The following is a 15,327-nucleotide window of genomic DNA, read 5'->3' as shown; positions in this document are numbered from 1 at the left end:
TTACTAAGTACTGATCCATTGTTCTACGCATTTTACATATATTAACTCATTTAATCCTCACAAATACTCTATTTTATAAATTAGGAAACTAAGGTACAGGGTAGTAGCAATGAAGAAGGAAAGAAAGCGATTGGATTCAAGAACTATTGGGGAGGACAAGTCCCAGCGATAGGCTGATTGTGGGCTGTGGGAAGGGAAGGGAGGATTACAATGACTACTAGGCTCTGGGCCTAGCAACTGCGTGGGTGGTGGTGCTGTTTACCACATGACAGGACACGGATGAGGAGCAAGGGGGCAAGAGCAGGAGGCTGCATTTTGCCAAGTCTGCAAAACATCCCCGTGGAGTTGTCCACGTGAGTGTTGGATATTCTGGTCTGGAGAGAGCTTTGGGCATCATCCATGTGTAGATGGTAACTGAAGCTGTCAGAGAGGTTGAGATCACCTAGGGAGAATATGAGGAAAAGAAAAAAAAAAGGCCTAGAAACAGAATGCTGACATTTAAAACACAACACGAATCACAACAACAAAAAACTGGCAATACCTTAATATCCCTCAACAGGAAAATAGCTAAATAAAATACAGTATATCTATTCTATGAAATATTATACAGGAGCCAAAAAGAATGAGAAGTATCTTTATTTACCAACATGGAATGTTGTCAAGGCATATCATTGAATCAAAGAAAAAAATACCAGAAGGATATATAAAACGTGTAAATAAATAAAACACAAAAATAACACTTTAAAATTTGTCTAGGTTCATACATATGTATGTAAACACACAGAAAAAAGTCTGGAAGGTACATTCCAAACCACTAACACGTTACCTCTGGGGAATATAGAAATACTTAAAATTGGGGAGGAGGGAACAGGAGTAGTCAAAACATTATCTACAATGTTTTGATTTTTTTATTATATTACTACATTCTCTGTAAAATTAAAGATCAATTTTTCAAAAAATAATGGAAATCTCTATACCTTCCCCTCAATTTTGCTGTAAACTTAAAACTGTTCTAAAAAAATAACTCCTCATTTAAAAAAAAGGTGGGCAGGGGCCGGCCCCGTGGCTTAGCGGTTAAGTGCGCGTGCTCCACTACTGGCGGCTGGGGTTCGGATCCCGGGCGCGCACCAACGCACCGCTTCTCCGGCCATGCTGAGGCGGCGTCCCACATACAGCAACTAGAAGGATGTGCAACTATAACATACAACTATCTACTGGGGCTTTGGGGAAAAAAAAAGGAGGAGGATTGGCAATAGATGTTAGCTCAGAGCCAGTCTTCCTCAGCAAAAAGAGGAGGATTAGCACGGATGTTAGCTCAGGGCTGATCTTTCTCACAAAAAAAAAAAAGGTGGGCAGAAGACATCTATTAAAGGACATCCTCTGCCTTAGAGACTAAATTTTCTCTGTCCCTTCCACCCCCCAACGGCCTTGATATTCAGATCTTCCAGCTTCCCCTCTGTCCATGTCTGACATGTTAACACCCAGCCCCCCAATTCCATGCTCTATCCTGAATGCATGGCCTCAGGCCTAGCCTGGTCACCAATTCCCTAGCCTGGGCCAGAGCCCCAGGAGGGGAGGTCAGACACCAAAATCCTAAACGAACACAGGAGAATAAGTATCGATGCCAGTTTCGAGGACAGGGATCAGGTGGCCTTGCTGGCCAGCAGAAGTCTCAAAGGGGGGCCGGCCCCATGGCGTAGTGGTTAAGTGCGTGTGCTCCGATGCAGGCGGCCCGGGTTCGGATCCTGAGCGCACACAGACGCACTGCTTCTCCAGCCGTGCTGAGGCCGCGTCCCACATACAGCAACTAGAAGAATGTGCAACTATGACATACAACTATCTACTGGGGCTTTGGGGGAAAAATAAATAAATAAATAAAATTAAAAAAAAAAAAAAAAGAAATCTCAAAGGGGGAAAGGTGTTTGAAGGTCTGGAAGCAGCTCTGCAGTGCTGGTGGATGGGGCTGCGAGACAGTCAGACAAAATCAGGGGGAAGTGGTATGCGGTGAGCTGAAGGAAAAGCCAGTTCCACTTATAAAGATTCCAAGTGAAGTGCTGTAATATAGTGGAAACCAGGTTTACAGCAAAGGGAAGACAGGAAGCTGCATTCTCTGAAGGGGTTGGGGGCAGGGGAGGGGAGCATTTAAGGATACCTAGGTGAGTCACTTCACGTCAAAGCAGCAATTCCAGGAGGCACAATATAAAGTTTAAAAGCTGGAGCAGCAGAAAGAGGCCAGGGACTTGGCTCCTTCCTGAAAAGAAAGGAGGTTCTACAAATGAGAAGAAAAGACACTGAAATAAAGCCTTTCCTTCTTCAGCAAAACAAAAGCTGAGAGATCATGGCAGGTCTCTGGTGACTGTGCTCTTAACTTTCAACTTTCTGAGGATGAAAGACAACATATTTGGTCTACATGTTTTCCTGGTTACCCAAAGCAATGACACTGCCTAGGCCTTACCCAACAGCTGATTCACCATCAATTAGCCTATATCGAGGCGTGCTGAGCCTCACGCCTCACGCCTCACTCAGTCACATACCAGACAGCTCTGGAAAGAAAACAAGCTGGTGTGAGCTGTCAAAGTCCTCTCAGTACCTGACCTCGCCCTCTGGGGTAGGTTTCATTTCAAAACTGAAAGGGACTGAAGGGCTGGGGAAATCCAAAGATCAGAAGAGCCAGGAATAAGTGCTTCCCAGCAGAAAAGGGTCCCAGGCTGGAACTCAAAACAGAAACCAGACCACTGATAAGACAGAGTTTATGATGTCTGTCTCCAAGCCTGCAGATGTCATTTACATGTCTTCCAATATTTACAACAGGGCGTGACCATGCTTATCCAACTCCTGACAACTAAATATCTAATTCTTCAAATGTTCAATCAACTTCCTAGCTTTATGAAGTTTTAGAGCTTTGGGGTAGCCCCAATAACTGGGATACCAGGGGACTTGTGAATTTTGCAGTCCTTCAAATGGGCCACATTTTAATTGTAATGAATTTTATCACCTCTTCTTCTTTCTTCATCTCCCCACAACCCCTTGGCAAAATTAGTCTCAATAAAAAATTTCCAAGTTGCTCATGATGGCCCTCTCACTAGAGCAATATTCAATACAGTGAACGTCTAGCTCATCAAAGGAGTCAGGTTATTTGCTTGAGGTTCATGTTTAACTAGCTGAGTGACCTTGGGCAAGTCACTTAACTTTTCTGGGCACAGTCTCCTCATCTGTAAAGTAAAGACGTTGGAAACAGACAGAAGGAAAGCAATAAAAGTTCCTTGAAGTGAAGAAAGACTTAGGCTTTTAAGTCTAAAAGGTTCATCAAGTGGCAGCAGAGCTATTTTAAAAAGACACACACCTAAGCATATCATGATGAAATGCTAAGCATGAAGAAAAAATTTACAAACTTTCAAAAAAAGAGAATAGGTTATCACTTACAAAGGAAAAAGAATCTTACTGGCATTGAACTTCTTATCTGTATCACTAAAAACTAAAGACAGCAGAAAGCTGTAACAGACTTTGCAGACTAGGACTACTATTCAAGAATCTTAAACTCAGCCAAGATATCATTCATAAATGACAGTAAAAAAAAAAAAAAAAAAAAATATATATATATATATATATATATATGGACATATAAGGACTTCAAAAGTACCATCTATGCCCCTTTTCTAAAAAAATCACTCAAAGAAGTATCCTAGTCAAATTAATATTTAAAATTGGAACACAGCTTGGAAAAACAAAATGTACACGAGACATGTTTTCCCTCCCCCTGAAAAAAACTTTTAATGAGGTGGTACCAAATACGGCCTTTCTGAGTACAAACAGAAACTGTCCTGAACACAACCGTCCCTGGCAGTCTGGGTTTGCGAGTTGTTCATCACCTAGTGGCCTGATGAAGTAAATACAGTTTCATCAAGTGCCGGGATAAACTTCCAGCCATTTTGTGAGCTCTGACAGCAGGTACAGGGCAGGAGCCTGACATCCTAGAGATTACAAGAGTAGGAGACTGCAAACCTTCCAGATTCATATACAACTGTGTATGAATTATACATAGATGCAGTTCACTATCCATTCATTCTCCAGGGATGTGGGAAGGGCACACACTTTGTGTCTAACTAATCACAAGAAGTGAAACAAAAATTTGTTGCAAGGCTGCACTTGCAAAGTAGTGAGAGATAGAGACTGCTTTTGTGCAGACTAATCTGAACTGAAAACAAGCTTAGATGCTATGAGAAAACTATAAATATGCTTTACAAATAGTAAGAGCGTCTTCAAATATTCACAAGATCGGAATGTGGAAAATGGATTATATTCATCCAATATGGTTCCAGGGGATAGGCCTAAAACTGATGAGAAGTCATTTCAATTAGATTTCAATTCAAAACAAGAAAGAATTTTCTATCAATGAGAGCTATTCAACAATATAATGAGATTCCTCAAGAAGAGATGAGCTCCCCAGCAACAGAAGTATTCAAAAAGAACTTGGATGATCATCTGTCAGGGAAACGACAGAAAGCATTTCTGTAACTGGATGGCAGACTAGAGAAAAGGAGATTGATTGTACTACCTCAAGGGCCCTTTCCAAGAGTTTATCATTCTAAACAAAACAAGCAAATAAACAAACAAAAGCCACTAATAAATAACTGAAGAGTCCTCCCCCTGCTTTTTTTTTTTAAGCTCCGAAGAGGCAGTACAACTTAGGGGGTCTGATACCACTTTCCACTTGAGCAATGTGGACAAATATTTTTGTGTGTGTGAGAGGAAGATCAGCCCTGAGCTAATATCCATGCTAATCCTCCTCTTTTTGCTAGGAAGACCGGCCCTGAGCTAACATCTATTGCCAATCCTCCTCCTTTTTTTCCCCAAAGCCCTAGTAGATAGTTGCATGTCATAATTGCACATCCTTCTAGTTGCTGTATGTGGGACGCCGCCGCCTCAGCATGGCCAGAGAAGCAGTGCATCGGTGCACACCTGGGATCCGAACCCGGACCACCAGTAGCAGAGCACGCGCACTTAACCACTAAGCCACAGGGCAGCCCCTGGACAAATTATTTAACACTATTTGCCTCACTTTCATTATCTGTAAATTTAGAACAATAATAGTACCCACCTCATAAGATTACCATGAAGATTAAATAATGATACTTTGTAAAGTACTTAAGACAGTGCATAACATATATGTGTATAAAACCAGCAGCTTGAAAAAGAAAGGTAGCTGGGGGGCGGAGCGAAACCTAAAATGTGCTGCTTGTTTTAGCTATTTGTACCCAAACCTCAACCAAAGCATTCCTGGCTGTTGCTGCCCAAAGGCTAGGTTCCCTTGGCAACCAGCCTCAAAAAAGAATCCAGACCTACCTTCTTCATGAAGGAGGCTCGTTCTCTGCCCTGAAATCTGCCGTCTTCCCTTGCACAAAGCAGTCTCCCTAAAACCTCACAAATACCACTGCTCCAAAATCAAAGAGTTGAGCAGGTGTTACTCTCCTCACTTCATATGATCAATCACAGAACATCAGAGTTAGAAGGGACCATTTAGAGCAACTCTTGTTTAATGAATGAGGACAATAAAGTTGAGAAAAGTGAAGTCCTAGATGTGGCAGATTGGTGACAGGGTCAAGACAGGATCACAGGCCTCCTTATTCCTAGCCCAGTAGTCAAAATCTTCCCATTTTTCTGATGGGAAAAATAGGACTGGCGCTACTAAGCCACCTGCCCATACTATGTATTTTACACAGGAAAGAGAGAAATAGAAGCAGCAGGGTGTAGAGGTTAAGAGTACGGACTCTGGAGCCAGACTGCTTATTCAGATCTCAGCTCTACCACTTACTAACTGGGTGAGTTCAAGCAAGTTTCCTAACCTCTCTTTGTTTCTATAAAATAGGGATAAGAGCGACTACCTTATAGGGTTATTTTAAGGATTAGATGAGATAATCCATGAAAATGCATGGCACATAGAAAGTGCTCGATGTGTACAGTGCTCTGCTCATCATTACCAGGTGTACTAAGAAGAGAGACAATCATAACAACAAAATAGACCGGACAAGCTCCTACTTCTGCTCCAAAGAGCACTGGCAAGGACACAGGTGTTTATTTAGCTCCATTTCCTGGCCTTGGTCAGGAACCACCCAATCAGCAGGAGAAAACCATAATTAACCCACCACTCATTCATGTTTTTTTTTTTTCACTTTTTTGTGTGTGTGTGTGTGAGGAAGATCAGCCCTGAGCTAACATCCATGCTGAATCCTCCTCTTTTTTGCTGAGGAAGGCCGGCTCTGAGCTAACATCTATTGCCAATCCTCCTCCTTTTTTTTTTTTTCCCTCAAAGCCCCAGTATATAGCTGTATGTCACAGTTGCACATCCTCCTAGTTGCTGCATGTGGGACGCCACCTCAGCATGGCCCAAGAAGCGGTGCGTCGGTGCGCGCCAGGGATCCGAACCCGGGCCACCAGTAGCGGAGCACGTGCACTTAACCGCTAAGCCACAAGGCCGGCCCTTCATTCATTTCTTTAGATCTAGGGAAGAATCAACTCAGGGAATCCCCAAGTACATGCTATGCTGATAAGATGCTTAAGATCACAGATAAAGGTTAGGTAAGTCTGAACCCAAGTATGACCTTTACATCTATGCTCACCTGAAGCTGGACAACATGCAGTTCCTGTCCAGTCTCTTCCCCTCAACCCATGCAAGTGGTCTAGCGTAACGGTTGAGAACAAGAGCTCTGCAGTCGGACTGCCTGGGTGCGAGCTCCTGTTCCATCATTTATTTGCTGTATCACTTAGGCAAATTACCTGACCTCTCTCTAAGCCTTTGTTTCTCCATCTGTTAAATGAGGATAACAACTATTTTAATCATGATAACAGCTGACATTTGGTGAGCACCTTCTATGTGCCAAACACTATGCTAAGCACTTTACATGGCTTATATCATTTAATTGTCAGAACAACCTTATGAGGCAGGTACTATTATTAGCCTCATTTTACAGATGAGGAAAATAAGGTACAGTTTTCTTTTTTTTTTTTGGTGAGGAACATTAGCCCTCAACTAACATCTGTTGCCAATCTTCCTCTTTTTGCTGAGGAAGATTGGCCCTGAGCTAACATCTGTGCCATCTTCCTTTATTTTACGTGGGACACTGCCACAGCATGGCTTGATGAGTGGTGCGTAGGTCCATGCCTGGGATCCGAACCTGTGAATACCGGGCTGCCGAAGCGGAGTGCTCAAACTTAACCACTACACCACCAAGCGGGCCCCAGGTACAGTCTTCTTATTCAAGGCCACATGGCTAGTTATGGCAAAGCTGAGATGTCAGTGCAGGAGATCTGCCCCAGAGTCTATGTTCCCTACTCCTACACTACTCTACTTCTCATAGCACCAGGCTCATGTGGTTGTTATATTGTTAAAATAAGACAATCAACATAAAGTGTCTTGTTCATGAAGGTTAGCCATTACAATTATTGCTGTTGTTATCATCACCATTGTTGATCCCTTTGAGCCTCTCTCAAATACTACTACCTCCTGAGTTCCAATTTCACCCAGAGGGAAACAGTTGTTTCCTTACCTAGATACCAGCTCACTGGGCAGCCTGGGGTGGGGTTCTGGTATTTGACTTCCCTCATGTAATACAGGGTTAAGTATCTGGGTGGAGAGACAAGGAAATATTTTCTATAAACCTGCTAGTCTATAAAAACAACATATTAAAGTCTTTGCTTTTTAAACATAAAATCTTCACTACTCTCATTAGAAAAGAAAACATATGTTTATTAAAAAGTTTTTTCAAATAAAACAGAGATATACAGTATTTACCAAAAAAAAAAATTATCCGTCCTCTACCTCCTTCCCATTTCCACTCTCCTGTTCTCAAAACCAGTATATTATTTAGTCATTTAATCCTCACAAAACTAAGACTGGTGTCATTTATCATTATCTCCATTTGACAGGTACAGAAACTGAGGTTCAGAGATGTTCAAGACCAAACAGCTAGTAAGTGGATGGCCAGGGTTTCTGGAAAAGAACTTTCAGATATGGAGGAAAGTAATGATAGTAAACTCCTTTAACTTACCCTGAAAGGAAGTGGCTATGATAGAAGATTCCTAGAAGGTACCTAAGAAGAACTAAGACTGATAATGGGATTTTTAAGAAACTCTTGCTCTAATGAGGCAAGACCAAACAGAAACTGTAACCCAAAAAGCCAGTAATGCAGTGAGCTATCATCAATCCTGCCCTCCCAGAAACAGTACAAATTATTGATAAGCCTGACAAAGCAGAATTTCGTCTCTGAAGGTATCCATATCTTGTACACCAGTCCTTACCTCCCCAATTCCAAAATTATGTATCACTTTATCCTGCTAGAGAGCATGGCACTGTCTAGGTCAAAATAAGCATTTTTTAGACTGAGCAACTTGAGGGTAGGAACAGTGTCTGTTCATACAGATCTTTCCCTCTTTATCTGGTAAACAACCCTCTATATATTCATATATTTTTGTTTAAAAATCAAGTAAATTGGGGCCGGCCCCATGGCTTAGCGGTTAAGTGCATGCGCTCCACTATTGGCGGCCCAGGTTCGGACCCCGGGCGTGCACTGACACACCACTTGTCCAGCTATGCTGAGGTGGCGTCCCACATACAGCAACTAGAAGGATGTGCAACTATGACATACAACTATCTACTGGGGCTTTGGGGAGAAAAAGGGAAAAAAAGGAGGAGGATTGGCAATAGATGTTAGCTCAGGGCCAGTCTTCCTCAGCAAAAAGAGGAGGATTAGCATGGATGTTAGCTCAGGACTGATCTTCCTCACCAAAAAAAAAAAAAAAATCAAGTAAATTTATTCATTCAACTCCTATGTGCTAGTCACTATTGTAGGAGGTGGGAACATAGCAACAAGCACAACAAAGTCCTAGCCATCATGAAATTTGCATTCTAGTGGCGAGTGACAAATAATAAACTATCGTAGAGAGAGTCCCTAGAGCAGTGCTTGACTCAAAGTAGGCAGCACTCGATAAATATCCAAATAGTGAATAAACGAATGAATGAATGAATGAATAGTACTTCAAATAGTAATAAGTTCTGTGGAGAAAAATAAAGCAAGGAAGGAGAACAGGGAAGGCAGAGGGTAGGAGATGGCTTTTACTTTACATAGGATAGTCAAGGAATGCTTCACAGATTAGGTAACAGCTAAGAAGAAACCTGAAGGAGGTAAGGCAAGAGGCCATACTGATATCTCGAAGAAGTGTTCCAGGCAGAAAAAACAACTACAAAGGTCCCAAGGCCTGGCATGTTGGAGCAACTGCAAGGAGACCAGTGTAGCTAGAGTACAAAGGGAAAGTGGTAGAAGAGGTCAGACCAGCTGGGAGAGGGTGGTGCTGAAGACCCTAGGCAGCCTTGTAGACCACTGAAAGGACTTTACTTTTTAATCTGGGTGGGACCCCAAGGACCGTTTTCAGCAGAGGAATGGCATGATTTGAAATACACTTAACAGGATTACTCTGATCACTGTTAAGATCAGACTGAGAGGACCAAGTACAAAAGAAGCAAGACCATTGAGAAGGCTATTCCAATAGTAGCAGGGGAGGTGGTGAGAAGTCTTCAAATTCTGGATGTATTTTAAGGACCTGCTGCTCACAGGACCTGCTGGTGGAGTAAGAAAAAGAACAGAGTCAAGGGAGAGTCCTCCATATATTCAATACAACTGAAACTGAGATGGGGAGGAATTGCCAGAGACGCAGATTTGAGAAGTTCCCGAGTTCATTTTTTGAATATGTTAAGTTCAAGAAGCTATTAGATATCCAAGTAGAGGTATCGAGAGGCAGCTGGATATAGCAGTCTTGAGTTCAGAGGAAAACATTCAAGCTAGTAATTCACATTTGAGAATTGTCAGGGTATAAATGGTATTTAAAGTCTTGAAAGGGAGCACCTAGGAAATGAGTGTAGACAGAGAAGGGATCCAAGGACTGATCTGAGTACTCCATCTTGGAGGCTGAGGAGATAGGGAGGAATCAGCCAAAAAAAAAGTGAGGGAGGGCTTAAGAAGGAGGGGCCAATGAGGTGGGTAGAGAACCAAGGGAGTGGCATCCTGGAAGCCAAGCGAAAACTAGTGTACAAGGAGGGAGTGTCAAATGCTGAGAGGTCAAGATGACTGAGAAATGACCACTGAATCTATGTGCTATTTTCTAAGCATGTTCTTCCTTACTCTACGAATACCACTTTTTTTCTTTTTTTTTTTTTTTTGTGAGGAAGATCAGCCCTGTGCTAAGATCCATGCCAATCCTCTTCTTTTTGCTGAGGAAGACTGGCCCTGGGCTAACATCTGTGCCTATCTTCCATCCACTTTTTATATATGGGACGCTGCCACAGCATGGCCTGACAAGCAGTGCCTCGGTGCGAGCCCGGGATCCGAACCCGGGCCGCCAACAGCGGAGCTCGTGCACTTAATCACTATGCCATAGGGCCAACTCCACTTTTTTTCTTTTAATCCAGGTAAAATCCCAGTATTGTCCAATGAATACACATAAGGTTTCTGTTCAGTGCAGCTATATCTGCCTCAAAAAAACAAAAATCAATGCTTTTAATCTGGGCACAACAGATTTTACAGAGTGAATAATATTGAACAAATGCTTTGTCTGGTTGAGGTAATTCTCTCTCTGAAACAAAGTCCGTAAGTCTTGCTTGTGCTCAGTAGGTGGGACCAGAGAAATGAGCTATTTAAATATATTTCTTTTATTCTGCCATAAAGTAGCAATTATTCTTGAACTCCTTTCCCTCGTCCCTAACTCAAACATCCTAACCAGCTAAACAAAGACTCTAAATTTTCACACACACACGCTGAAAAACAAAGCAGAACACAATCAAACCCAAAAGTTGGATGAGAAAGGGATTTCTGTGCATTGCACCTTCTTTCTTTTATTACACAGAGGATTAACAATCATTTGCTAATTCAAAAGCTGTGCTTTATTTACATTTTGTCCCTAGAATCTCTAGCCAGGAAGTGCAATTTCTGGTGTCTTCATCTTAAAACAGAATTATTGCTACAAAATAAGGTCTTTAACTTTCTGTGCTCTAGGAAGCATAGTCAAGTCTCAATAAGCTACACTTCTGAAGCAGTAGAATAACAATCACCAAAAATCGTATCATGCAAATATCCTTCATACCTTCCTGAAATGGCTACAACTTTTAAACGGACTGTGCTCTCTGCCTTTGGGCCTTTGCTCCCTCTGCCCTCCACCTTGCAATCTGCCAACTTGGGACTCAGCCTGAATGTCAGCATCTCTAGGCAGCCTTCCTGGATCCTCTCCATAGCTGAATCAAGGGCCCTTCTCTGAGCTCACAGCACCCTCTGCTTACTCATATCCTAACACTGTAACACACTGTACTGTGAATCTGTTTACTTGTCTGTCTCCCTCTCGAGACCATAAACATCTTGAGGGCAAGGACAGGATCTCATTCATTTTTATATCCTTAGTGTCTGGGACATATCAAGCAAACAATAAGTATTTGTTGAATGGATGAATAAGATGAAATTTGACCCGGTGTACCTTATGTAATTTTTGTAGCACACCTTCCTTGATAAACCAATTGAACTGAGGCTAATATTAAAATTACTGGCATCTACTCACATCCCCAGCTGATAGCAGAAACAAGAAATTTCCCCCAGCTGATATTGGAAATAGAAGATTAAAAAAAAACAGACACGCTGCTCAAGATCAGCTCAGGAGAAGTCATCCTACCAGCTGCTCGTCCTTGGTGCAAGACAGCAGCCTATGCTTCCCACACCACAGAAAGAGCTAATGGACCTTTGGATTGTTCTCCTTACCTCCCTTCCACTGATCCTGTATTCTTCTCTTCTCTCCCCACTGTGCTTTTCTCTCTCTTTCCTTTTCTCACCTTTTTTCCTTCCTCACTATTCTATACTTTGCATCTGCATTCTGTTCTCATTTTCTCTTTAACTTTTCTCTGCACTCCCTTCTCCGTGCCTTATTTCAGTCAGAGTGACCCTGGGGAATCCATGGGCATTGCTTTTTCCAAATGGGAGAATTTAGGCCAAGGATGTTGCTGTATCTCCTGGTCACTCCTGTAAGGCACACCAACATATTTCTTATGTTTCTGAGGAAACCAAGTAATGACCCCATAACAGCAGCGCAGAGTCACCAGCACATGAGATCAAATTGTTATTCTACACAGAGGGAGTAAGACATGCTTCTAGGCTGCACTCTGTAGTATCGTGGAAAGTACCAGGAAAAAGGCCCTCTCAATTTACTATAATTTTAAATAAAAAGAGAAATGGAACCTAAATCTGAGAGGGGAGGAGAAAAAGAAACCATGTGTTTGGAAAAAACGCTGCCACGTTGGTAAGGCAAATTTAAAAAGCTGTAGTATGCTTGCTAGGCCAGGTAGGTTAGAAAAACAAAATGTGGTCCTTGCCTCCAGGGAACTTAGAATCTCATCAAGGAATCGTTCCCACCACTTCTCAAACCCATAAATGTAAACATTAGAGAACAAGAGGGAAGAGATTCTCTTAAACCATGAGTCAGGAACCTAACATAAGTGGATTGGATGTTCTGGGAGAGAAAAATACAAACTGGATGGAAAGCTTTTTGAGTTTAAGACAAAGTTATTCCAGGGTCAGCCTGGTGGTGTAGTGGTTAAGTTCCCATGCTCTGCTTTGGCAGCCCGGGGTTCGCAGGTTCAAATCCTGGTCACAGACCCATGTACCACTCATCAAGCCATGCTGTGGTGGCGTCCTACATACAAAATAGAGGAAGATAGGCACGGATGTTAGCTCAGGGGCAATCTTCCTCCGCAAAAAGAGGAAGATTGGCAACAGACGTTAGCTCAGGGCCAGTCTTCCTCACCAAAAAAAAAAAAAAAAGATAAAGTTATTCCATGTGTCAAAGCCAGTGCCACAAGCATTGGAAGCCAAGAAAAGGAACAATCCACAACTAGAAGTCAAGGGGTCCAGCGCAGGTCCTAACAAGCTGTGTAACCTTGGGCAAGTCACTTCACTACTCTGATCCAAAAATGGCTCTTCCATAAAATGGGCATAACAATACCTCTCTGGCAAAGCTGTCTGTGATCATTAAATAAATAATGTGAAATCACATTGAAAGGCTTTCTATAACATGCCAAGATGAGGTAAGAGGAAGTAAAAATCCTTCCTCTGAAAGGAGTATAAATCCTGTCGTTCAATTGCCAAAGTCTAAGCCTGACTCACCTTCCCAACCTTATTAACCCCCTTAACTAACCTGCGGTCACTGGAGTGGGAGGAGAAGAGTCATGTGTGAGACTCCCGGGGTAGGGCGGTGACTATTTTAGTCAGTTGCTCCATATCTCAGTGGCTTCATCTGTAAAACGGGTGGTGTGGAATTCACTCAGTATCCATAAGATAGTGCAGGTCTGAGGAAGGGAGTGGGGAATTTACCATAAGTGAGTAAAATATTTACATAACCTTCTCCCCCACCCCAGATAAATAACCAAGATCATCAAGTTTCATTACTCCCTGTACAGAATTAGAAGGGGTCTTAGAGAACACTTAATCCCGAGTTTTACAGATGGGAAAACTGAGGCCCAGATAAATGAACCGGGCTGTAGAAGTCTCAAAGCTAGTCACTGGCAGAGCTGGAACTAGGGGCCAGAGCCACAGATTCCCAAGTCGAGCATCCTCTCTGCCTGATCTCAGGGTCACCCAAGGCGCCTGTGGCCCATACAACACATTATCAACACCAAGAAACATTACAATTTAATCAACAGCTAAATGTGGGCTACCCAAAGGAAGGGCTGTAGAACTCCGGGCGAAGGGAGGAGGCTAAGAGCTGGGAAAGGGAAGACTTCATTGAGCAGGTGAGTAGAGTCATGGAAGTATTCAGATAAGAACAAATTAAGGGAATATTTCAGGCAGAAAAGGCTTAAAATAGGCAGTGTTCAGAAGAAAGACCCAATGGACAAAACTCTCTTTAGGGAAAATAAATACGTGGCAGACTTAGAGGACTAGAATGCTTTGAATCACGATAATTTAGTCCTTTTGTTGTCTCCTGAATTTTTAACATTGACAATTTTTCATTCCCTAATCAACTCTGTCTCCCTACAAGACAATGCCCTCTGCAGAGACCACATCTAGCTTAGTGGTTAAGTATACAGACTCTGGACTCAGATTGCCTAGATTCAAATCCTTGCTTTCCCACTTAATAGCGGTGTGACCTTGCACAAAATCCTTTACCTCTCTGTACCTCTGTAAAATGGAAATACCACCACCCTCATCTCAGGAGATTTTGTGAGGATTAAACGTGTACATTAATCATATTGGCCACAACCTAATAATGAGTTTTTCTTCACTCTAGTTTTGATATGACCTTTTTTTAATGTAAAGAAGAGAAATTACCAGAGTACACTGCACGTAGTAAGGATAAGAAATGTTTTCTATTATAAACGTGTGCGCATATGTGTCTCAGCTATTATGTAAAATTTCTCTCTTTTGGTGGTTTGCTTTTCAAAACGTGAGAGCCACTAAATTAATGCATACAATAATGCTTCAAACAGTGCCTGGCACATAGTAAGCACTTAGTGCTACTATTGTCATTGCTGCTATTATGGACCTACCTATTAAGATCATTTGTAGGTTATATAAGGTAATATGAAAGCACTTTGGAAAGTCTGATACACAATATTAATGTAAGTTAAAGGAGCAAAAAGCCCTTCTCTGCATCTCTAACACTCACACAAGCAGCGCCCTGTTTAGGCACATATCTGTTGCTTGGCCCACAAGTTATCTGTTACACTGTACTGAGGAGTCCACAAACTATGATTTATCTAACACCCTGTCTTGCTCTGTCAATATTTGCAGAGAAATGAGGCTTGGCGCCAGAGTTAAATTATTTATTTTTACCTGGTTGGGACTTTGGGGTGGGGAAGGCGGAAGTCATGCCCATGGGTTGCTGAAGGAAGCAAGTGAGTCATACACAGATATTGCTTGCTCCCACAGAGCCAGGTAGACTCAAACGTGCCACAGACAAGGCAGGACTGACAAATACTTGAGCATTTAGGCAGGGCTGAATCACTTCCCCCTCCCTATCCTCACCCAGACACCTCATAAAAAAAAAATAGCATTTGAGCCCCTTACAGGTATAGTTCACACCAGGAAACACTGGAACTCCCCAAACAGATACAGACAAATAGAGGATGACTGCACACCAAAAGATTACCTGAGGGGTTCATTTTTTTTAATTTTTTTGTGTGTGAGGAAGACCAGCCCTGAGCTAACATCCGATGCCAATCCTCCTTTTTTTGCTGACGAAGACTGGCCCTGGGCTAACATCGTGCCCGTCTTCCTCTACTTTATATGGGACGCCGCCTCC

The 15,327-nt window shown here is 42.4% G+C and overlaps 1 protein-coding gene across 3 annotated transcripts in view; it reads right to left on the bottom strand.

Moving 5' to 3' along the window:
• LOC106802682 (uncharacterized) overlaps positions 1-15,327 on the bottom strand; it is a 134,568-nt gene that overhangs the window by 117,591 nt on the left and 1,650 nt on the right. For all 3 annotated transcript variants that reach the window (XR_015553627.1, XR_015553629.1, XR_001391875.2), the window contains exon 3: positions 13,222-13,372. The gene's annotated coding sequence lies outside the window, so the exon portion shown is untranslated. The remainder of the gene's footprint in view (positions 1-13,221; positions 13,373-15,327) is intronic.

The sequence above is a fragment of the Ceratotherium simum genome, chromosome 11 (genome assembly GCF_057802395.1).
Source record: "Ceratotherium simum simum isolate JZ-2026a chromosome 11, ASM5780239v1, whole genome shotgun sequence".
Classification (NCBI taxonomy): domain Eukaryota; kingdom Metazoa; phylum Chordata; class Mammalia; order Perissodactyla; family Rhinocerotidae; genus Ceratotherium; species Ceratotherium simum.
This window is presented reverse-complemented; position numbering and strand designations above follow the sequence as displayed.